This window comes from Triticum aestivum, chromosome 3A (assembly GCF_018294505.1).
Source record: "Triticum aestivum cultivar Chinese Spring chromosome 3A, IWGSC CS RefSeq v2.1, whole genome shotgun sequence".
NCBI classification, from domain to species: domain Eukaryota; kingdom Viridiplantae; phylum Streptophyta; class Magnoliopsida; order Poales; family Poaceae; genus Triticum; species Triticum aestivum.
The window spans coordinates 166,051,197-166,076,211 of NC_057800.1; the positions used below are offsets into that span (position 1 = coordinate 166,051,197).

The window sequence follows — 25,015 nt, forward strand, 5'->3', positions numbered from 1 at the left end:
CTGAACTTTTCAAATGTTTCAGACTTATGTTTCATCAAGTAGATATACCCATACCTACTCAAATCATTTGTGAAGGTGAGAAAATAACGATATCCACCGCGAGCTTCAATGTTCATTGGACCACATACATCAGTATGTATGATTTCCAATAACTCTGTTGCTCGTTGCATTGTTCCAGAGAATGGAGTTTTAGTCATCTTGCCCATGAGGCATGGTTCGCAAGTACCAAGTGATTCATAATCAAGTGATTTCAAAAGTCCATCAGAATGGAGTTTCTTCATGCGCTTTACACCAATATGACCTAAACGCCAGTTCCACAAATAAGTTGCACTATCATTATCAACTCTGCATCTTTTGGCTTCAATACTATGAACATGTGTATCACTACTATCAAGATTTAGTAAAAATAGACCACTCATTAGGGGTGCATGACCATAAAAGATATTACTTATATAAATAGAACAACCATTATTCTCTGATTTAAATGAATAACCGTCTCGCATCAAACAAGATCCAGATATAATGTTCATGCTCAACGCTGGCACCAAATGACAATTATTTAGGCCTAAAACTAATCCCGAAGGTAGATTTAGAGGTAGCGTGCCGACGGCGATCAAATCGACTTTGGAACCATTTCCCACACGCATCGTCACCTCGTCCTTAGCCAATCTTCGCTTAATCCGTAGCCCTTGTTTTGAGTTGCAAATGTTAGCAACTGAACCAGTATCAAATATCCAGGCACTACTGCGAGCATTAGTAAGGTACACATCAATAACATGTATATCAAATATACCTTTCACTTTGCCATCCTTCTTCTCCGCCAAATACTTGGGGCAGTTCCGCTTCCAGTGACCAGTTCCTTTGCAGTAGAAGCACTCAGTCTCAGGTTTAGGTCCAGACTTGGGTTTCTTCACTTGAGCAGCAACTGGCTTGTTGTTCTTCTTGAAGTTCCCCTTCTTCCCTTTACCCTTTTTCTTGAAACTGGTGGTCTTGTTGACCATCAACACTTGATGCTCCTTCTTGATTTCTACCTCCGCGGCCTTTAGCATTGCGAAGAGCTCAAGAATCGTCTTATCCATCCCTTGCATATTATAGTTCATCACGAAGCTCTTGTAGCTTGGTGGCAGTGATTGAAGAACTCTGTCAATGACACTATCATCAGGAAGATTAACTGCCAGTTGAGTCAAGTGGTTGTGGTACCCAGACATTCTGAGTATATGTTCACTGGCAGAACTATTCTCCTCCATCTTGCAGCTGTAGAACTTATTGGAGACTTCATATCTCTCAATCCAAGCATTTGCTTGAAATATTAACTTCAACTCCTGGAACATCTCATATGCTCCATGACATTCAAAACGTCATTGAAGTCCCGGTTCTAAGTTGTAAAGCATGGCACACTGAACTATCGAGTAGTCATCAGCTTTGCTCTGCCAGGTGTTCATAAAATCTGGCGTTGCTCCTGCAGTGGGTTTGTCACCTAGCGATGCTTCCAGGACGTAATTCTTCTGTGCAGCAATGAGGATAATCCTCAAGTTACGGACCCAGTCTGTGTAGTTGCTACCATCATCTTTCAACCTAGCTTTCTCTAGGAACGCATTAAAATTTAACGGAACAACAGCACGGGCTATCTATCTACAACAACATAGACATGCAAAATACTATCAGGTACTAAGTTCATGATAAACTAAAGTTCAATTAATCAAATTGCTTAAGAACTCCCACTTAGATAGACATTTCTCTAATCATCTAAGTGATCACATGATCCATATCAACTAAACCATGTCTGATCATCACGTGAGATGGAGTAGTTTTCAATGGTGAACATCACTATGTTGATCATATCTACTATATGATTCACGCTCGAACTTTCAGTGTCCAGTGTTCCGAGGCCATATCTGCATATGCTAGGCTCGTCAAGTTTAACCCGAGTATTCCGCTTGTGCAAAACTGGCTTGCACCCGTTGTATGTGAACATAGAGCTTATCACACCCGATCATCATGTGGTGTCTCGGCACGACGAACTATAGCAACGGTGCATACTCAGGGAGAACACTTATACCTTGAAATTTAGTGAGAGATCATCTTATAATGCTACCGCCGAACTAAGAAAAATAAGATGCATAAAGGATAAACATCACATGCAATCAATATAAGTGATATGATATGGCCATCATCTATCTTGTGCCTTTGATCTACATCTCCAAAGCACCGTCATGATCACCATCGTCACCGGCTTAACACCTTGATCTCCATCGAAGCATCATTGTCGTCTCGTCAACTATTGCTTCTACGACTATCGCTACTGCTTAGTGATAAAGTAAAGCAATTACATGACGATTGCATTTCATACAATAAAGCGACAACCATATGGCTCCTGCTAGTTGCCGATAACTGTGTTACAAAACATGATCATCTCATACAATAAATTTTAGCATCATGTCTTGACCATATCACATCACAGCATGCCCTGCAAAAACAAGTTAGACGTCCTCTACTTTGTTGTTGCAAGTTTTACGTGGCTGCTACGGGCTGAGCAACAACCGTTCTTACCTACGCATGAAAAACCACAACGCGGTATAGTGATTGCTTTTCGATCTTCATAAAGAACCTTGTTCATTGAATCCGATTAAACTAAAGCTGGAGAAATAGACACCCACTAGCCACCTGTGTGCGAAGCAAGTCGATAGAACCAGTCTCGCGTAAGCGTACGCGTAATGTCGGTCTGGGCCGCTTCATCCAACAATGCCGCTAAATCAAGAATCAACTAGTGACGGCAAGCAATATGTATATACCCACGCCCACAACTCCTTTGTGTTCTAATCGTGCATATAACATCTACGCATAAACCTGGCTCGGATGCCACTATTGGGTAACGCAGTAATTTCAAAAAAATTCCTATGCACACGCAAGATCATGGTGATGCATAGCAATGAGAGGGAAGAGTATCGTCTACGTACCCTCATAGACCGTAAGCGGAAGCGTTATGACAACGCGGTTGATGTAGTCGTACATCTTCATGATCAACCGATCTAGTACCGAAGATACGGCACCTCCACGATCTGCACACATTCGGCTCGCTGACATCCCGCGAACTCATGATCCAGTAGAACCTCGAGGGAGAGCTTCGTCAGCACGACGGCGTGATGACGGTCATAATGTTGCTACCGGAATAGGGCTTCGCCTAAGCACCACTACGATATTATCGAGGTGGGTTATGGTGGAGGGGGGCACCGCACACGGCTAAAGATCAATGATCAACTTGTGTGTCCATGGGGTGCCCCCTCCCCCGTATATAAAGGAATGAAGGAGGGGGAGGGGGCCGGCCTCTCTAGGCGCACCCCAAGGAGTCCTACTCCCACCGGGAGTAGGATTCCCCCCCCCCTTCCCTTTGTCGGTTTTAGGAGATAAGGAAGGAGAGGGAAGAAGGAAGGAAAGGCCCCCCCCTCCCAATTCGGATTGGGCTTGGGGGGCGCGTCCCCTCCTTTGCTTCTTTCCTCTCTCTTCCACTAAGGCCCAATAAGGCCCATATACCTCCCGGGGGGTTCCGGTAACCTCCCGGTGCTCCGGTATACTCCCGTTTTCACCCGGAACCATTCCGATGTCCAAACATAGGCTTCCAACATATCGATCTTTACGTCTCGACCATTTCGAGACTCCTCATTATGTCCGTGATCAAATCTGGGACTCCAAACTACCTTCGGTACATCAAAACACATAAACTCGTAATACCGATCGTCACTGGACGTTAAGCGTGCGGACCCTACGGGTTCGAGAACTATGTAGACATGACCGAGACATGTCTCCGGTCAATAACCAATAGCGGAACCTGGATGCTCATATAGGTTCCTACATATTCTACGAAGAGCTTTATCGGTCAAACCGCATAACGGTTACGTTGTTCCCTTTGTCATCGGTATGTTACTTGCCCGAGATTCGATCGTTGGTATCTCAATACCTAGTTCAATCTCGTTACCGGCAAGTCTCTTTACTCGTTCCGTAATGATACATCCCGTAACTAACTCATTAGCTACATTGCTTGCAAGGCTTATTGTGATGTACATTACTGAGAGGGCCCAGAGGTACCTCTCCGACAATCAGAGTGACAAATCCTAATCTTGATCCATGCCAACTCAACAAACAACATCGGAGACACCTGTAGAGCACCTTTATAATCACCCAGTTACGTTGTGACGCTTGGTAGCACACAAAGTGTTCCTCCGGTATTCGGGAGTTGCATGATCTCATAGTCATACGAACATGTATAAGTCATGAAGAAAGCAATAGCAACAAACTAAACGATCATCGTGCTAAGCTAACGGATGGGTCAAGTCAATCACATCATTCTCTAATGATGTGATCCCGTTAATCAAATGACAACTCATGTCTATGGTTAGGAAACATAACCATCATTGATTCAACGAGCTAGTTAAGTAGAGGCAAACTAGTGACACTCTGTTTGTCTATGTATTCACACATGTACTAAGTTTCCGGTTAATACAATTCTAGCATGAATAATAAACATTTATCATGATATAAGGAAATATAAATAACAACTTTATTATTTCCTCTAGGGCATATTTCCTTCAATCTTCTCTGTAAATAGGGCCAATAAGATATCATTCTCAGTCTCTGAAACTTGAGGACTATTGTTTCTAAACAAATCTGCCAAGAAAACCTAGTTTTCAGCATGCCGGAGTGGCCTTGTAATACTTTGTGTTGTAATCATTTAGGGGAGCAACAACCTTAATAACCACTTCACCTGATGGAGACCAAAGATACACTTTTTATGATACTTCTCATTACCTGTCATGTGAAAAAACTTGATGTTGTTATCATCTCTCGCGAGGTGCTCAACTTTGGTTGGAACATTGGTAATCATTTTAGCTCCCCTTCATGCTTAAGTGTGGCACTGCCTTATTGATTATTTTTAAACTTCCCGAGCGGCAAGGTGACACACTTCATCCTATCTTGTCAAGCTAGTCAACAGTAGTCGAGAGATGCAATCTTCTTTTGTTAATGTTGTTCATGTAGGCAGCTCAACTATATAGGTCCTGATGCACCAGAGTCTAAGTTAATTATCATTCCACCTTTAGTGAGATTTCGCCCTTTACTTCATTTTCCCCATACCTTGGCAACTTGATCAACGAAATCATCACGATCCAGCCAACCCGATATGAACTTCAAAAGGCAGCTACTAGATTGAAATGTTATTGTTTTGGTATCCAAGAGGAGGGGGAGCATGATATGATAACCAGCTTAACCATTCGAGAGTGTTAGACGATGGATACTTGCAAGAATTTTTCTTCTCATACATTAGTCATAAACACACCGGAAATCCAATTCAGCTCTTGGAAGCATATGTTCATGCACACCAAATTACATTTTTTGCAGATGTCATTTTTTTTGCATCTAAACACATTGTCAAGTTTCTCATAGGTTTGATTGTGAAAGTTATATGCCCATGTAAGTTGACATCTCGTAATGTCAACCGATGCACCATACTGCCCTCTCCACCCCGCCAACACCGAGAAAACCATGTCGTTGCTGCCTCTCTTCCGTTGTCTATTCTTCCTCATCACTGTTGCGAGATGACGAACATATTGTTCCCGCTGGAATGACATGGGTTTATCACTGAGACCATGCGGGTCATCCTAACCAATAGTTATGTGGGTCTTGGAACAACTTTTGAGCCCCACTCACAGTGCATATCTTGCTTCTCTTGTCACCGCATCGTCGAAAACATATGGTATGAGTTGAAGAAAATAACGTCATGAGTTTATACAAAGATATCGGAAGTAGTTCATATACGTCAGAACCCGGTCATAAATCCTGCCTCTGACTGAGATGATCACGAGAACCCGGTCATAAATTCTACGATGGCCGGGTTCTGGTGAAACCCAATACAAAATTGGTTTCGCATATGTCGTGACTATACCATTTTTTAATTTAAAATAAAGGTGTTTTGCGAACCTGCCTTGACGAGTGATGAGCTTTTTTCACGGGCTGTTTTGCGTTCCGTTGGAGAAGTTGGGTGGAATGGTAAATGCACTTTTTTTGACAGGGAAAATGGTAAATGCACTTTCCAAATGTGTACTGGACACTTTTCAAACCGCGCTTGGGTAAAAACCAATCAACCGACATACACGGCGTCATTCAATCACTATAGCCGAACGGTAATCTGTTTCCGCTTTTACCATTTTCTCACACTATTTATTTACCCCAGCCCAGTACTGCTCCTCCCCCGCCTTCCTCCACCCTCCTCCTCTCTGCCGTCTGTGCAGCTCGTCAGTCCTCTCCTCGCCCCCGTTTTTGCCTCAAGCACCCCGACCACAAGGACTCCACGTGCGCCGAGGCGGAGGCGGAAGCGATGTCGATCGATCAGTCCCTCAAGGCAAGTTCATCCCCTCCACTTTATTTGATTCGTGCGGCTGTTGATTTATAGTTGTATTATATTCGCAAAAAAAAATTATAGTAGTATTATGTAGTTAGCGGTCGGGGGTTTCTTGATTTCTGGGCGTTCTCTTGAATCTTTGGTTAATGCAGCGCTGCATACCGCAATCTCGTGACATGTGGAGGGCTCATTTTGTTTGATTTCGTCATCCTGTGATAGCTTTGGAGAAAATGATTCTTGGAACATAAAAATAAAGTGTTTCTTGAAGAAAAAAAATCTTTCGACCATCCAGCCAGAACAGATTTTGTTTCTCTACGGCCTATTGCTAGATGGGATTAGTAATACAAAAGGATTGGTTGTTGATTATATGTTGAACTTATGTCTCTGTTTTGGTCGGCCTCCTTTCAGAAGAAGAGAGGGAGGCCAGCAGGAGGAGGTTCCCCCTCTGTCAGCAAGAGCGAGCGAGACAAGATGGTCATGGAGCAGAAGATGGCACTGGTGCACCGAAGGCTCGCCTTGCTCGACAGCGAGAGCAACAAGGAAGCTGATGTTGTGCCGACGGCCACAATGGTGAGGTCTTTCAGCTTAAGCTCCACTCAGATTGTTGGCCACTGCAGGTCGACGTAGTCTTTCATATCAGCCATTTCATCAGTTTTTGTTTCTTGAAGCTCGATCCTGGTTCACTTACTATTGCGGAGCTGCCTCTGATAATCTATAATGGACCCTGGGGAAAAATGTAAATAATAAAACTGTAATGGAGTCTGAAAGTGTCTGTTTAAGCTTCTTTTTTCAGTCTTCACTGCCTCAACAGTACTGTAGCAACTAGTGCTTCCAACACTCTGAGCTTATGCATTCTCTTAGATTATAGCTTTCCTTTTGCGTGAGCTTGACTGCTGACTGCTGGAGTCTGCCATTTGATTGGCTTTTCTTTGTGGTCCTGAACCTTGATCACACTTATGCGGAACTGCCTCTGTTAAAGTAAAATGAAGCATTTAATAATTTGCTTATGATTTTTCTTCTCATGTTTCATTATCATGGTGAAACCAATATTCGTGACCGTATGCATTCTATGTTATCAGATTATCTGTTTCTTTTTAGCCTTCTCTTAAAATTTTGAATTTTTTCATGGCATGATGATATTTGATGATCGCAGGATGATAGGCTTGCAATTGTTGTTGATCAACAGCCTGTCGTTGTTAATGGCGACGATACAGATGACGAGGATGAATATGTTCCTTTGAGAGTAAGTGAACCATTGGTTGTTGCTTTAAACCTCTTGTATTAATTAGGGAGTAAATTTTGTGTAGATATACTCCATTTGTGGCTCTAGATCCTCGTTTCTTTTCTCTATCATCTCACAATTTCACGGGATTACAAGTGTTCAGCTTAGTGATCTAACTTTTCTAAGAGTTGGATTCTTCGTTATGTCAGATTGTGCGGCCACGGAGTGTGGACAGTGAGCAAAAAAGGCTGCTTGATGTTTCTCAAACACACAATGCCCAGGATACTGGCACTGCTAAAGTAAGATAAGTCAGCAGTTCCATTCTTGTCTTCATGCACGCGATGTGATCATTATCGTGGGAAATTACAGCTAGTAAACAGTTCTTCCAAAAAAATCATTTATGAGCACATAATGCTTCAGATATTTTGACACCCAAAATTTCACTAATTTTCTTATCTTCAATAATTGCATAAAGTGGTTTAAAGATTTTGGCTGGTTGGGTTTCAGAAGAAGAGAGGGAGGCCTGTCAACCCCAAGATTGACATGGAGCAGAAGTTGAATATGTCAACGCCGGGGCTTGGCTTGGTTGAGAGCGGCGGCAGTAACAGCAGCAAGAGCGACGTAGATGATGATCTTGTGCCGATGGTGAGAACTGTGGTATGATTCCGCATTCCGCCTTTAGGACATTCTTGTTGTTCAAAGCTTGAAAGAAGCACATTGTCATATTTTACATACCTTTTTTTTGTGAACATACATATGTTACACACCTTCATTTAAACAAAATGATGTCATAATTTGGTTTGAGCAGGTCATATGTATGTCACACTTAAGGATTCTGACAACTTGCTAAAAAATTCTTAATGGGCTTAATTTCAGGACACAATATTGAATGTGTTTCTAAACATTTATGAACTCTGCTATGTTTATATGCATTGCTTCCTGTAGTCTATATAACTGTTGGGTTATTAACCTCTACTTTCTTCACTTTCGATTAGTTCAAAACATGCACTAACTATGAACAAGCTTCATATGTTACATACCTTTTTTTTGTGAACATACATATGTTACACACCTTCATTTCAAAAAATGATGTCATAATTTGGTTTAAGCAGATCGATATGTTTGTCACACTTAACGATTCGGGCGACTAAAAATTCTTAATGGTCAATTTCTGGACACAGTATGGAGTGTGTTTCTAAACATTGATTGACTCTGCTATGTTCATATGCATTGCCTCATGTATTCTATATTACTGTTGTGTTTTTAACCTCCATTTTCTTCACTTTCTATTTAGTTCAAAACATGTACTCCCTCCGTCCCACAAGATAAGATCGTTTTTCAAGCTTGAAAAACGATCTTATCTTGTGGGACGGAGGGAGTACTAACTAACTATGAATAAGCTGTGACTTGACAGGTAGCTGCTGTTAATTGCCAAAAGACATGTGCAAGGTACTTCAAACTTTTTTTCTTTTCTCGAGAGTAAGAAGATGCATTAACAGTTCCTGAAAAGCCTGTCCACTTATGCACTTCAATCTTTGAACAAACTACAGCGTTCAGGGTAACTTTGGGTCTGCTATGGAGAGAGCTGAGGAGGTACTTGTGAAGTTACCAGCCGAACATCCTAGCTTTGTCAAGTATATGCTACATTCACATGTTGTTCATGGTTTTTGGCTGGTAAGTCTATTTATTAGCTATTCACATATTTGTCCAAAGCTGAAGAATTAGGCGATCATTTCTTATGAACAACATGTGAACCCAAGAACCCAAATATCGAAGGGGAGGAAACACCTGCTAAACGAAAATGCAGATTGCCTTTTCTTTTGTATCAGAAGATAATCAAATTACTGAGAAAAAAATGTGCACTGCAAAAGTGTGAACTGCACAACTTAGAGCACGTCGTGGTTTGTGAAATTTAGTTTCAGGTAGAGCAATCTCATAAGCTTAGTACATGTGTGGACGCTTCCTGAGTGTCACTTGGTGTACATGGGGATGGGATTAATGAAAACATTTCCTTCTCTTTGTTTTTGCTTCCTCTGCATTTGAATTTTATGTTTGTCTCCCAGGGTCTACCGTCTGACTTCTGCAACAAGCATCTCCCAAAGAAGGACACTGCTATTGTGCTAGAAGATGAGGATGGGCACAACTATGATGCAAAATATCTAGGAGCCAAGCAAGGACTTAGTGCTGGTTGGAGAGGTTTTGCGATTAATCATGGTATCAAGGTCGGAGATGTTGTAGTCTTTCAACTTGTCAGTTCAGCAAAGTTTAAGGCAAGTGTTTCCTGATAATTTTTCAATTGCTTGATCATTCTTTTACACTATTGATTGACAGGCACTACATATGCGCCAGTTACACATTTCTTGAATTGTTCCATGCATGCTCTGTTTGCACTTATCCAATATTAAAAACTCCTCTTGTTTTCTGTACGCTTTTCATTCAGGTCTATATATTAAGAGCGAACAACTTCACTACAACTGATGGAGCACTTGGTCTCCTGTGTCTGGAAGATGGCAAGGAGAAGATACCGAGTGAGTCAAAGTTCATTGTGTTGATTCTGCACTTGGGACTTTGTTATACATGGATAAGTTAACCATTGAATCTTCTGAATCATTTCTTGTGTTATTATGCAATGCAGAAGAAGAAAGTTCCAATGATGTCAAATCTGAAGCTGGCAAGGAGAACATACCGAGTGAGTCAAATTTCATTGTCTGCACTTGTAAATTTATTATACATGGATAACTTAACCATTGAATCTTCTGAATCATGTTTTGTGTTATGCAATGCAGAAGAAGAAAGTTCCAATGATGTCAAATCTGAAGCTGGCAAGGAGAAGATACTGAGTGAGTCAAATTTCATTGTGTTGATTCTGTACTTGTGAATTTATTATACATGGATAAGTTAACCATTGAATCTTCTGAATCATGCTTTGTGTTATGCAATGCAGAAGAAGAAAGTTCCAATGATGTCAAATCTGAAGCTGTCAAGGAGAAGATACCGAGTGAGTCAAAGTTCATTGTGTTGATTCTGCACTCGTGAAATTTGTTATACATGGATAAGTTAACCATTGAATCTTCTGAATCATTTTTTCTATTATGCGATGCAGAAGAAGAAAGTTCCATTGATGTCAAATCTGAGGAGAAGCCAAAGGTTGCTCAGAGCGATAGCAGCAACCTAGCCAGTGAGTCAATAACAGATGGCATCAAATTTTCAGACACAGTCATCGATTTCGACAACGTGAAAGATTTCAGCAGCTTCAGCATCGTCGTAGATGGCCTGGTCATCGACTGCGAGTTCCCTGACCACCTGCGCGAGACGTACTACGAGCTGTGCTGTGCCCAGAAGTCGTTCCTTCACAAGGAGCTGCTCAAAGGGCTAAACCTCACACTCGTGGTGGGAGCCATCATGGAGACTATCGACATCGCGGAGGGCATCAGGGCCTGCAAGGCACGCACTCCTTCCCGCAGGGACTTTGTGGTCTGGAAGAACTTGCAGGCCTTGAAGCTCCTGGGCATGAATGTGGACTTCCTGCTGAAACGCGTCGATGATCTCCTCAGCCTCCCTGCTCGACCCAGAGCCCCTGCTGAGGTAAAACTGGAGCGGGCACGCACCGTCGCGAAAATCAAGGCGGTCGTCCAGGATTTCGAGTGTGAAGGACACTCTGGAGGAGATTGACATGGAGATGGAGGAGCTGGAGTCCAGCGTGAAGATAGTGGATGAGATGATGCAGCTGTTAGCGACCGCGCCGTGGTAGCAGTGTGCGCGCAGCTTCGGTCTCCGCCGCAGACAATAAATATTTTGGGCGACATGGCCGTTCAGTATACAGAAGATTAGAACTGCATTTTGGCGGCAGTATTTCATTTTTGTTTAAATGCAACTTGAGAGTAGTTATTATCTGTGTGCCATCTAGGCACTTCTTGTGCAGCAAACAAACTAGGATGCTGTTTTTTTTGGGGTACACATCAAGTGGTGTGACCTATCTCCATCCCATCCCATCCCCCCTGTGTAATTCCGCGGAACTGCACTGTGACAGTGCTGAAATGAAAATGCAAGAGATGCAGTTTGCTTTTGAGTATTTGTTGAGTGCATTTGAATGTGTGTTTCCCTGCGTTTTGCTAGCACGAGTATTGTGCATGCAGCTGCTTTGCTTGTTTTCTTCTTGGTCGCTGCTGATTCGGCTTGTTGAAGCTCCGACACCGTTTGCCTCGCCTGCACCTGCACCTGCAGCACGCATGAATAAAATGGTAACTCCAAGACGATGGAGGTTCAAGAGGGCGGGATTAGGAGAGAACTACATCATCTACGTGATCAGCCAACTGAGGAATGATTTCATTTCATGGCTGAGCAACGGAGGCTGCAGGACGACAACTCCAGGCCAGGCTCCTCCAAGAGGCCAAGGACATGAGGTACATTCGATTCTCTTCCCCTGCTTGGATCCAGCCAGTTGCATGTTCTAACCGTGGAAAAATACTGATTACTGTGGGTGGGTGCCAGGAGGGAGCTTTTTTTTTGAAATGAAAGGTAGTAAGGTCTACCTTATATATTTCAAAACAGGCAAGAAGCCTGGGACCGGAGGGGTCGATTACATGAAGCTTATCTTTAGCACCAAGGTGCCCTAGCAATAAGCCGCTGGTTTGTAGAGAAACAAGTAAAAAAAGGGGGGGGGGGAGGATGTCGGTGTCAAAATCGGCGGATTTCGGGTAAGGGGTCCCGAACTGTGCGTTTAAGGCCGATGGTAACAGGAGGCAGGGGACACGATGTTTTACCCAGGTTCGGGCCCTCTTGATGGAGGCAAAACCCTACGTCCTGCTTTGATTGATATTTGATGATATGAGAGTATTACAAGAGTTGATCTACCACGAGATCATAGAGGCTAAACCCTAGAAGCTAGCCTATGATTATAATTGTTTGTATATATCTATCAACTAGCCTGGCCTCGGTTTATATAATGCACCAGAGGCCTAGGATAACAAGAGTCCTAGCCGAATATGCCGGTGGGGGAGGAGTCCTTGTCTTGACCACCAAGTCTTATGGAATCTTCCTTGTATGCGGCAGCTGTCTGAACTGGCCCATGAGTATACGGCCATGGGGGTCCTCGGCCCAATCTAATAGATCGGGAGATGACGTGGTGAGTACCTCCTAGTCCAAGACACCGTCAGTAGCCCCCTGAACCGGTCTTCAAGTTAGGGACGCTCCTCGATTCTTCCGAACTATTCTTCATCTTCGATTGTCGGTCTTGAAAACTGGTTCAACAAATCTTCTCATCTTCGATCTTGAGGATCGCCGAAATGCATTCGACAAGTTTATACGTCGGGTATCCGAGGAGCCCCTTTAAGTTTCCGGCCTTTATCAATGCCTTGTTATTTTTATGCCACACCTCAGGTTTGAAGTTGTTCCCGAGAGACAGTGTCCTCTTGTGTCCGAGCTCCAACGTCGGACTGCATTCGAGGTATCTTTTGCAGCCGAGCACCAAACGCCGGACCGCTTTCCGAGCTCCGACGCCGGAATGTATCCGAGCTCCAACGCCGGACTATGTCCAAACTCCAACGCCGGAATGTATCCGAGCTCCAACGCCGGACTATGTCCAAACTCCAACGCCGGACCGTATCCGGGCTCCAACGCCGGACTATATCCGAGGTGTCGTATCACCTTGGTTCAAAAAAGATGAAGGAGTTTAGCCGAGCTTAATGCTGGAAATGCCCTCTATGGAGCCAGCCACTAGCGCCCGAGCTTTATACCGGACTGCTTCCGAGGTTGTGCACCACCCCGACCATGGGTCGATTTTTTGTTAATTTTTTTATTAGTGCAATTTATTCTCTGCCGAGATATATAGCCAGTAGCCCTCAAGGTGTGTATCGGTCTAAAACCCGAGATGCACCTGAAGGATGATGTAAGACCACTGATCCCAGTAGACGCTGAGACTCAGGTTGATTTGCAAAATCGGCCTGAGGATCAAGTCCTAACTCGGCAGAATACTTCGGGACACAAAAAGCGGCGTGCTCAGTCCTCGAGACTCAGGTTGGGTGCGGCCGACCAACCTGAGGATTAAAATCTCCTCGGAAACTGTATTGCACTTAAAATTTTCTGTATTGAACAGGCAATGCAGTAGCCCCCGAGACATTGGTCGGGTGGCAACACCAGATCAGGGGATCGATGTACCCCTTTAATATTTGTAAATAATAATCCCAAAGTCCAGTAGCCCCCGAGCCTTAATGCAGGCACGGGTGGCCGAATTAAGGATCGATATCCATAGTAAAATCACAAATTATGTGTAATGACTCTATGTATCCAAGTACTTTACATCATTAATGTTCGGATCCGCATTTTACAAAACTTTGTTGACCAACCATTGGCTTCCACCTCCTCGGCTAGTAGCCGAGGAGTGTTTGTCCTACTTTATAAAGTCTTTATGAGGGCAAAGATTTACGACAAACAAGGCAATCTGGCCATACGGTTTTATAAACAAATATACGCAGAGAGATATGTTATATTACTGTTTAACATAAGAAATATCTTTCAAAGAAAATAGTCTCGCTATCGGTTTCTTTTTTTGGGTTGCCATGCTAAGCATGATCATGAAACCTCAGCTCTAATGTAAGAGCAAAATATTGAGGATTTGGTTTGGGAGGCCAGTTAATAGGCCCCGGTAGTGTTCGGCGACAGTCGAGGTCAAGCCGTAAACACTTTGGACATTGTTATGAATGGCCCGTCATTTAACACTGTCATCGGATCGCTGACCAGTTTACGCTTATTGTGACAGTCAGCTTTCGGCTTTCTCCACTGAGGTGCTTAACCATGTGAGCTGGAAGCACAATCGTAGTGGTTCTCCCTTCGCACACCTAGCCGAACAAACCGGAACGTAGGAGGCAAGCGCAGGAGCCGGGCAACCCAACTATTGACCGAAGACACAATTCGAAACCGATGCATATATAGCAATATCCGAGAATGTTTTTTGTCGAATCTCTAAAGGCATCCGGCGTTGCACTGCGAGACTTGTGCTGAAAACACACAAATAGTTAAAAGGTGCCATAGGCTTGGAAAACCAAAAAACGTCAGTGAAAACCTGACGTCCGAACAAGATTAAGTGTCCGGTGCCAATCTAAAAATTGGACTTTAGAAGAAAAAAAAGTGCTTCTGTCGTGTTTTAAATAAAAACTTTACAACGACTAAGAAGAAGAACACTTACTATAAAACGGCTCATATAAATTTAAGAGCCCCCAAGTGACTTGGGTAAAAGAATTTTATGTATAATGATTGTATGTACCAAAGTACTTATATCATATTTGTGTTCACCCGAACTTTATACGCGTCTTAACCGACCGTCGGCTTCTCCCTCTTCGGTCAAGGGCCAAAAAGTGTCATGTACTCCGCCTGTCGAGAGTATCGACAGTGTTTCCGATGACCAGGCAATCAGGCCATAAGGTTGTAACAGATAAAGCGTGCTCAGGGAGCTTATGCTATATTACTAACAAAGTGTAAGAAGCATCTTCGAAGAAAATAGTACCCCCACCGATACCTTTCTTCGGTGCTCATTATTACTATGAGACTTGTGCAATAGATTTTTTGTACTCATGAGTTCCTTTGTGTGCCGATCATGATTGAAAACAATAAGAGCGCTAGCTTTAGGCTTCATCCAGTCTGAGGCCAGAGCTCAGATGACCCGATCATGACAATCGCAGAGGTGCTCCCTTTACTCCCTAGCCGAATAATCGGGAACGTAGGGGTAAGCACAGGAGCTAGGCAACCCAGTTTGCAAATCGCTTAGGTCAATATGGTGCATATTGTGGTGTAATACACGAACAAGGAACGAAGTCGTACAAGTATAATCATATGCAAGAGGAAAAGCTCCATCAAGGGAGCCCCCAAATAAACAGGGTATTTAAATATGCGCGTCACAAACAAAGTTTTGACAAGGAACTTTGTCACAAACAACTTTGTGCCGAAAATTATAATGCTTGGTCGAACCGAAAAAAATTTAAAACTGAAAGTTTTTTAGCATGAAAGCAACTTAGCTGGTTAATGTGCTCGGTGTTGATGATGCGATTCAGGCTTGTGCCATTGATCTGTGACAGATCCGACAAGGTTCGCAGTCCTCGGCATGGCCGAGGTCCCAACCCCCAGGCCCGAGGTGTCCGAGCAAGGAGTTCGGCACTCCGGAGTAGTGACCACCAAATGCAGTCAAAATCGATTACCTGCACACATAAAACAGTGCGGTCCAGGAAATGATAATAATATATATATATAATCCTTGCATAATTGCTTTACGCAAAAATAATTTATTTAAAGAAATGTGGCCTGGCGCCGAAGCCAATGTCAATGCAGGGCGTCGGCGTGATGCGGTAAAGGCGTGACAAAGCCTGAATTCGCAGGTCGGTCCGAGTTCCGGACGCGGTGTTCGCCGGACCATGTATGGAAACTGACCGAACCACCATGCGACCGTCGTTAATACGGCCATCATTTGATAAACCTGTGTACATATGATGAACAAATCAGAGTAATAATTCCTTGGGAAAAAAGAACCCGAACAAGCAAAAAATACTAGGATTAATAGCACCTGGTTTATTTGTTGTAGCAATCCAAAGAAAGGTGATTCCGAAAATTGGGACTCGATCCGCACACCCATTGCCTGATGACTGATAAAGCGATGGTATGGCGATGCTGGCAAAGGTTGGCTCGCCGAGGCAAAGCCCTCGGTCCAGCTAACATGACGGAGCTGGTTGGCTAGTGACGCCGAAGTCTCCTGAGTAGGTTGATGAAGAGATGGCGAAGCCCCTGGTCCAGCCGAGATGTCGAAGCATCGATGTCAGCCGATGAGTCGAAGTAGGTCGGCGTGATGGACACCAGCTTGAAGAAGCAACAGTGCGGCCCTGCCGATGCAGGTAGTGACGTGGTCGATGCCGGCTTGATGAAGTGACCGTGCGGCGATGCCGGTATGCCCGCTCCGTGTAATCCGTGGGGCGGCGATGTTGGTGATGATTTATCCTTCGTGATGCCGAACTCTTGTTTGGCTTGCCGAGATGATGATCCGAAGAATTTGAGCTCGGCTCAACAAAGTGACGACGTGTCTAGCGCAAGTCGGCAGCCTTGGAGCAATATTGCCGGACTGATTTGACACCAGCATGATGATGAAGATGACCTCAGGGAAGGCTTAAAAATTTACGGGCACGTGTTTAAAAACAACACACAATACCCTAGAAGAGAATTCCTCTAAAAAGGTTGTCCAATATCATGTTCATAAAGAAACATGAATTCGGGTCGGATCTGTATTCGCGCAGAAAACGGATCCAAAAATTGGTCCACTCATCGGAAGGTTCCCAGAGTTTGAACCGTCGGATCAAGCTGAAATTTGGAGGGGTGGTAGATATGGGAATTCCGCAGTAGATGAATGGTTGGATCTTCCAAAGGACCTCCGAGCTGGGCTCTGGAGACCACGCCCTAAACTCGTCCAGAATTGCAGGGCTCCGGTATATAGTAGATTGTCGGAGATTCCTCCACCGGAACTCGACGAAATTTTGCATGGATGTTGTAGGTGTAATTCTGCACTATTCCACCGAAGCAATCGTCAAACCGACGCTCGAGGAGGCGGTGACAGCGAATACAAGTTCGCTGTCCATAAAAATAGCATGGCCGCCCGAGGGCAATGTTGACGTTGAGCCCTTGAGCTCCATGGATGATTCCTCCATGATCATGATAGAGATCGGAGTTGATGTTGAAGAAGGCCCCCGTCCGAACATGACGATCGGAGATGGAGCACGGTCCTCGGTCGAGCCAAGGTGACCAGTCGAGCCGGCGACAAAGATGCCAGTGTCGCAGTTGACCTGCGGGCGAGCCATTGATCCTTTTGCCGATCACACAGCGGAACTCTCAATGAGAGCACCAATGTCGGTGTCAAAACCGGTGGATCTCGGGTAGGGGGTCCCAAACTGTGCGTCTAAGGCCCCGTTTGGTTCGGTTGTGGATTTCTAAAAGCAGTTGTGAAAAATCTGTTGTGGAAAAACAACTGTGGAAAATCTGATGTGAAAAAGATATAGGTCATTTGGCAAATCAGCTGATACAACTTTTTCAAATTTTGGCCCACAGCGGAATCCGATTTTGGAAAGCACGTCCTGGGCTGCTTCAGCTTTTGGTTTAGATTTTGGCAGTGGATTTCTGGAATCGGATTCTGCTGGGTTCACCCTTTGATTCAGATTCTGCTACGCGGTAGTGGAATCCGTCGATAAAAGCTGAACCAAACATGGCCTAAGGCCGATGGTAACAGGAGGCAAGGGACACGATGTTTTACCCAGGTTCGGGCCCTCTTGATGGAGGTAAAACCCTACGTCCTGCTTTGATTGATATTTGATGATATGAGTATTACAAGAGTTGATCTACCACGAGATCATAGAGGCTAAACCCTAGAAGCTAGCCTATGATTATGATTGTTTGTATATATCTATCGACTAGCCTGGCCTCAGTTTATATAATGCACCAGAGGCCTAGGATAACAAGAGTCCTAGCCGAATACGCCGGTGGGGGAGGAGTCCTTGTCTTGACCACCAAGTCTTGTGGAATCTTCCTTGTATGCGGTAGCTGTCCGAACTGGCCCATGAGTATACGGCCATGGGGGTCCTCGGCCCAATCTAATAGATCGAGAGATGACGTGGTGAGTACCCTCTAGTCCAGGACACCGTCAGAGGGGAAGATGGAAGAGATAAACATCTATCCGATTAAAATTGAACTAGCTTAAAGCTGAGACCAGCTTAAGCTAGGTTAAGTGGTGTGCCCACGCGCCCATAGCATCATTGTCATTCTGCTCACAGCTCCTGCTTTTCGAGAGATGAAGCAACTGTGACAGTACTGTTTTATCTAAGCCGGAGACCATCTCTTAGAATTGAACACTCGGTCATTTCAGGCGTGCCAGGTTGTGACAGCGGTGGCAGCAAAGAGAAGGTGAAACTTGCTTGCGGCTGGCCAGCGTTGTTCAGCTTGCTCGATAAAACTAATGAGGTCCAGAGAACTGTAGGCAAGATCAGTCAGGCCGAACACATTCCAGATCGCTGAGGCCGGATAGCAACACAATCCCAGGTGCGAAGCAGATTCTGGAGCAGGGCAGATATCACAATCCTGGTTGGACACAACCGAGGACCAATGTTTCCTCATCATGTTATCCCGAGTATTCAAGCGACCCCAGAACAACAGCCATAAGAAGACACGGTGCTTTAGGGGAATGATTCGGTCCCAAACCCATGAACTATAAGCACAAGTCATTCCTCTGAAGGTGAGTAGCTCATAGGCGTGAGCTGCAGTGATGGTCTTGTTATTGATGGCAGAAAGCCTGGTGTCTGGGCGCTGAGGCGATGTCATGGTAGAAGCCAGGAGGGAGTGAAGGAGCTGGAGATCGTTGTTGGCAGTGGCTGACAGGTTGGGGTGAAGCTAGAGGTGCCAAGATCCTTGAGGGCATTGAGAGGCCATGGAACAGTCCTTGTCTTTTACAAAAGTGTACAAAGTAGGTAGAGCAAAGCTTAGATGTATGATTGGCATATTAAGCTTTGATTTGAACAGTTCTTGTCCAATGAATTTGTAGCTGCTGATATCTCTTTTTGAGGTAAAGTAGCAGTTGTACTGCCGATGCATTATATAGGAGAGAAATAGTTCAAGTTACAGAACTAGTAGCAAAAGAAAAAAATTAGGAGTAAGAAGATTTGTTAACTATCGAAGCTGATTGCCGTTGATGATTTTGTGGAAGCCACGCGTCCATCTCCCACTGTTCAAACCGTCAGCCACTGAGATGTTCTTACGAGGGCAAAGTTGGAAGAGATCAGGAGCAAGAAGCCGAGAAACCTGACTATCAAGCCAATGGGAGTTCCAGAAGCTTGCTTCGTGCCATTCCACGCTGAACAGAGATGGAGGCGTCGAAGAAAGAGGAGTCATCCTTGTCACTGGGAAGCTCAGTGCCATGCCAAGGCGTGTTTGGATCTGTTCATTCCGACCACTTCAAACGAATCCGCAAAGCACTGCTGAACTTGTGAATGTCCATAATCCCCAATCCCCCAAGGTGTTTGGGCCTACAAACAGATTTCCAGCTCACCAGAGGCAGGCCACCATGGGCATCAGGATTGGACCACCACAGGAAGTTTGGGAGCAGTTTATCAATTTGCTTGATCGCCCATTTGCCTAGCTTGAAGACAGTTAGCATGAAAATTGGAATGACAGAGAGAACGGCGTTGACCAGCACCAAGCGACCAGAGGCATAGAGAAGCTTGCCTCGGCAAAGTTGCAGCTTTGAAGCCATTTTATCAATGATGGGTTGCAGGTCACCCCTGCAAATCTTCTTGAAGTGTAGGGGTAACCCCAAGTCTTGCATGGGAAGTTGCAGATAGGGACCGGGAATTCCTATAGGCGTTGATTGTTGGGAACGTAGCAATAATTCAAAATTTTCTACGTATCACCAAGATCAATCTATGGAGTCATCTAGCAACGAGGGAGGAGTGGATCTACATACCCTTGTAGATCGCGCACGGAAGTGTTCAAGAGAACGGGGTTGATGGAGTCGTACTCGTCGTGATCCAAATCACCGATGATCCTAGCGCCGAACGGACGGCACCTCCGCGTTCAACACACGTATGGAGCAGCGACGTCTCCTCCTTCTTGATCCAGCAAGGGAGAAGGAGAGGTTGATGGAGATCCAGCAGCTCGACGGCGTGGTGGAGGAAGTAGCGGGATTCCAACAGGGCTTCGCCAAGCGCTGCGGGAGGAGGGAGATGTGTCATGGGAGGGAGAGGGAGGCGCCAGGGCTTAGGTGTGGCTGCCCTCCCTTCCCCCCACTATATATAGGGCCAAGGGAGAGGGGGGCGCACCCTTGGCCCTTCCTCCAAGGAAGGGTGCGGCCAGGGAGGAGTCCATCCTCCCCAAGGCACCTAGGAGGTGCCTTCCCCTTTTAGGACTCTTCCTTTCCCTTATCTCTTGGCGCATGGGCCTCTTGGGGCTGGTGCCCTTGGCCCATATAGGCCAAGGCACACACCCCTACAGCCCATGTGCCCCCCCGGGGCAGGTGGACCCCTTTGGTGGACCCCCGGACCCCTTTCGGCACTCCTGGTACAATACCGATAATGCGCGAAACTTTTCCGGCGACCAAAACAAGACTTCCCATATATAAATCTTTACCTTCGGACCATTCCGGAACTCCTCGTGACGTCCGGGATCTCATCCGGGACTCCGAACAACTTTCCGATTACCGCATACTAATATCTCTATAACCCTAGCGTCACCGAACCTTAAGTGTGTAGACCCTACGGGTTCGGGAGACATGCAGACATGACCGAGATGACTCTCCGGTCAATAACCATCAACGGGATCTGGATACCCATGTTGGCTCCCACATGTTCCACGATGACCTCATCGGATGAACCACGATGTCAAGGACTTAATAAATCCCGTATACAATTCCCTTTGTCTAGCGGTACGATACTTGCCCGAGATTCGATCGTTGGTATCCCGATACCTTGTTCAATCTCGTTACCGGCAAGTCTCTTTACTCATTTTGTAACACATCATCTCGTGATCAACTCCTTGATCACATTGTGCACATTATGATGATGTCCTACCGAGTGGGCCCAGAGATACCTCTCCGTTTACACGGAGTGACAAATCCCAGTCTCGATTCGTGCCAACCCAACAGACACTTTCGGAGATACTTGTAGTGTACCTTTATAGCCACCCAGTTACGTTGTGATGTTTGGCACACCCAAAGCACTCCTACGGTATCCGGGAGTTGCACAATCTCATGGTCTAAGGAAATGATACTTGACATTAGAAAAGCTTTAGCATACGAACTACATGATCTTGTGCTAGGCTTAGGATTGGGTCTTTGTCCATCACATCATTCTCCTAATGATGTGATCCCGTTATCAATGACATCCAATGTCCATGGTCAGGAAACCGTAACCATCTATTGATCAACGAGCTAGTCAACTAGAGGCTTACTAGGGACATGGTGTTGTCTATGTATCCACACATGTATCTGAGTTTCCTATCAATACAATTCTAGCATGGATAATAAACGATTATCATGAACAAGGAAATATAATAATAACTAATTTATTATTGCCTCTAGGGCATATTTCCAACATTGATGCAGGTCAATATCTATGTAGCTAATACTCCTAGAATTTATTGCACTTTTCTGGACTCTGAGGCCGGGGAGCAGCAGGAGCTGGCTGGGGGTAGTGATATCATCGGCCGAGGGCTTCATGAATAGAGCTGTGTCATCTGCATATAGGCTCACTCTCAAGTTTTATGGAGGTAGGTTGAGGTCGGATAGCACATCTGAAGCAGCAGCTTCGGCAAAAAGCTAGTGGAGCGGAACAATGGCGATGGTGAAAAGCATCAGGGAAAGAGGGCCCCCCTGCTGTAGGCCTCGACGATGGAGAAAGCGCCTTCCAACTTGTCCGTTAGCCAAGATCCTCGAAGAAGAGTTCCAAAGCAGCGCCAACAAGTCACGCAGCGAGTGATGAAGCCAAGTATCTCCATAACCTCAAGAAGGAACTCCCAAGAATCCGAATCGAAATCACCCGCAACATCAAGCTTGAGAATAAATGTCGGACAACATTTTTGACATATAGGAAATTGTCAAAAATCATGCGTCGCTTGATGAAAGCGCTCTGGGTGTTGGGGATGATGTCATGGAGGCAAGGAGTAAGGCGGTTGGCGAGTAAGTTGCACAATTTTTTGCCGAGTGTATCAGACTAGTCGGACAGTAATCCTCAACGCAAGCCCTGCTCCGGATGTGAAGGGCCTTGACCAACCTTGAGTCCTTGACAGCTTGAAGTGGAGAATACGAGCAGCATCTGTCGGATTTCGGGTTCTGGCAGACCCTTGAGGTTCGAACACTGGGGTGCGCGCGGAGATCTCTGTTGGGGAACGTAGCAGAAATTCAAAATTTTCCTACGTGTCACCAAGATCTATCTATGGAGAAACTAGTAACGAGGGGAAGGAGAGTGCATCTACATACCCTTGTAGATCGCTAAGCGGAAGCGTTCAAGTGAACAGGGTTGATGGAGTCGTACTCGTCGTGATCCAAATCACCGATGACCAAGTGCCGAATGCACGGCACCTCCGCGTTCAACACACGTACAGCCCGGTGACGTCTCCCATGCCTTGATCCAGCAAGGAGAGAGGGAGAGGTTGAGGAAGACTCCATCCAGCAGCAGCACAACGGCGTGGTGGTGGTGGAGGAGCGTGGCAATCCTGCAGGGCTTCGCCAAGCACCACGGGAGAGGAGAAGGACTTGGGAGAGGGGAGGGCTGCACCAAAGGCAAAGGTATGGCTGCCCTCCCACCCCCACACATATATATAGGGGCAAGAAAGAGGGGGGGCGCAGCCTTGGCCCTTCCTCCAAGGAAGGGTGCGGCTAGGGAGGAGTCCCTCCTCCCCAAGGCACCTCGGAGGTGCCTTCCCCCTTTAGGACTCTTCCTTTCCTTATCCCTTGGCGCATGGGCCTCTTGGGGCTGGTGCCCTTGGCCCATATAGGCCAAGGCGCACCCCCTTACAGCCCATGTGGCCCCCCGGGGCAGGTGGCCCCACCCGGTGGACCCCCGGGACCCTTCCGGTGGTCCCGGTACAATACCGGTGACCCCGAAACTTGTCCGGTGACCAAAACAGGACTTCCCATATATAAATCTTTACCTCCGGACCATTCCGGAACTCCTCGTGACGTCCGGGATCTCATCCGGGACTCCGAACAACATTCGGTAACCACATACAAACTTCCTTTATAACCCTAGCGTCATCGAACCTTAAGTGTGTAGACCCTACGGGTTCGGGAGACATGCAGACATGACCGAGACGTTCTCCGGTCAATAACCAATAGCGGGATCTGGATACCCATGTTGGCTCCCACATGTTCCACGATGATCTCATCGGATGAACCACGATGTCAAGGACTTAATCAATCCCGTATACAATTCCCTTTGTCTATCGGTACGATACTTGCCCGAGATTCGATCGTCGGTATCCCGATACCTTGTTCAATCTCGTTACCGGCAAGTCTCTTTACTCGTTCCGTAACACATCATCCCGTGATCAACTCCTTGGTCACATTGTGCACATTATGATGATGTCCTACCGAGTGGGCCCAGAGATACCTCTCCGTCACACGGAGTGACAAATCCCAGTCTCGATTCGTGCCAACCCAACAGACACTTTCGGAGATACCCGTAGTGTACCTTTATAGCCACCCAGTTACGTTGTGACGTTTGGCACACCCAAAGCACTCCTACGGTATCCGGGAGTTGCACAATCTCATGGTCTAAGGAAATGATACTTGACATTAGAAAAGCTTTAGCATACGAACTACACGATCTAGTGCTATGCTTAGGATTGGGTCTTGTCCATCACATCATTCTCCTAATGATGTGATCCCGTTATCAACGACATCCAATGTCCATGGTCAGGAAACCGTAACCATCTATTGATCAACGAGCTAGTCAACTAGAGGCTTACTAGGGACATGGTGTTGTCTATGTATCCACACATGTATCTGAGTTTCCTATCAATACAATTCTAGCATGGATAATAAACGATTATCATGAACAAGGAAATATAATAATAATCAATTTATTATTGCCTCTAGGGCATATTTCCAACAGTCTCCCACTTGCACTAGAGTCAATAATCTAGTTCACATCGATATGTGATTAACACTCAAGGTCACATCCCCATGTGACTAACACCCAAAGAGTTTACTAGAGTCAATAATCTAGTTCACATTTACCATGTGATTAACACTCGATGAGTTCTGGGTTTGATCATGTTATGCTTGTGAGAGAGGTTATAGTCAACGGGTCTGAACCTTTCAGATCCGTGTGTGCTTTACAAATCTCTATGTCATCTCCTAGATGCAGCTACCACGTTCTATTTGGAGCTATTCCAAATAACTGTTCTACTATACGAATCCAGTTTACTACTCAGAATAATCTGGATTAGTGTCAAAGTTTGCATCGGCGTAACCCTTTACGACGAACTCTTTTACCACCTCCATAATCGAGAAAATTCCTTAGTCCACTAGTTACTAAGGATAACTTTGACCGCTGTCCTGTGATCCATTCTTGGATCACTCTTGTACCCCTTGACTGACTCATGGCAAGGCACACTTCAGGTGCGGTACACAGCATAGCATACTGTAGAGCCTACGTCTTAAGCATAGGGGACGACCTTCGTCCTTTCTCTCTATTCTGCCATGGTCGAGCTTTAAGTCTTAACTTCATACCTTACAACTCAGGCAAGAACTCCTTCTTTGACTGATCCATCTTGAACACCTTCAAGATCATGTCAAGGTATGTGCTCATTTGAAAGTTCCATTAAGCGTTTTGATCTATCCTTATAGATCTTGATGCTCAATGCTCAAGCAGCTTAATCCAGGCTTTCCA

At 45.4% G+C, this 25,015-nt stretch overlaps 1 pseudogene; it reads left to right on the top strand.

The window, feature by feature from the left end:
- The first annotated feature begins 6,231 nt into the window (after positions 1–6,231).
- LOC123058177 (B3 domain-containing protein Os01g0234100-like) lies at positions 6,232–11,685 on the top strand (annotated as a pseudogene).
- The last annotated feature ends 13,330 nt before the right edge of the window (positions 11,686–25,015 follow it).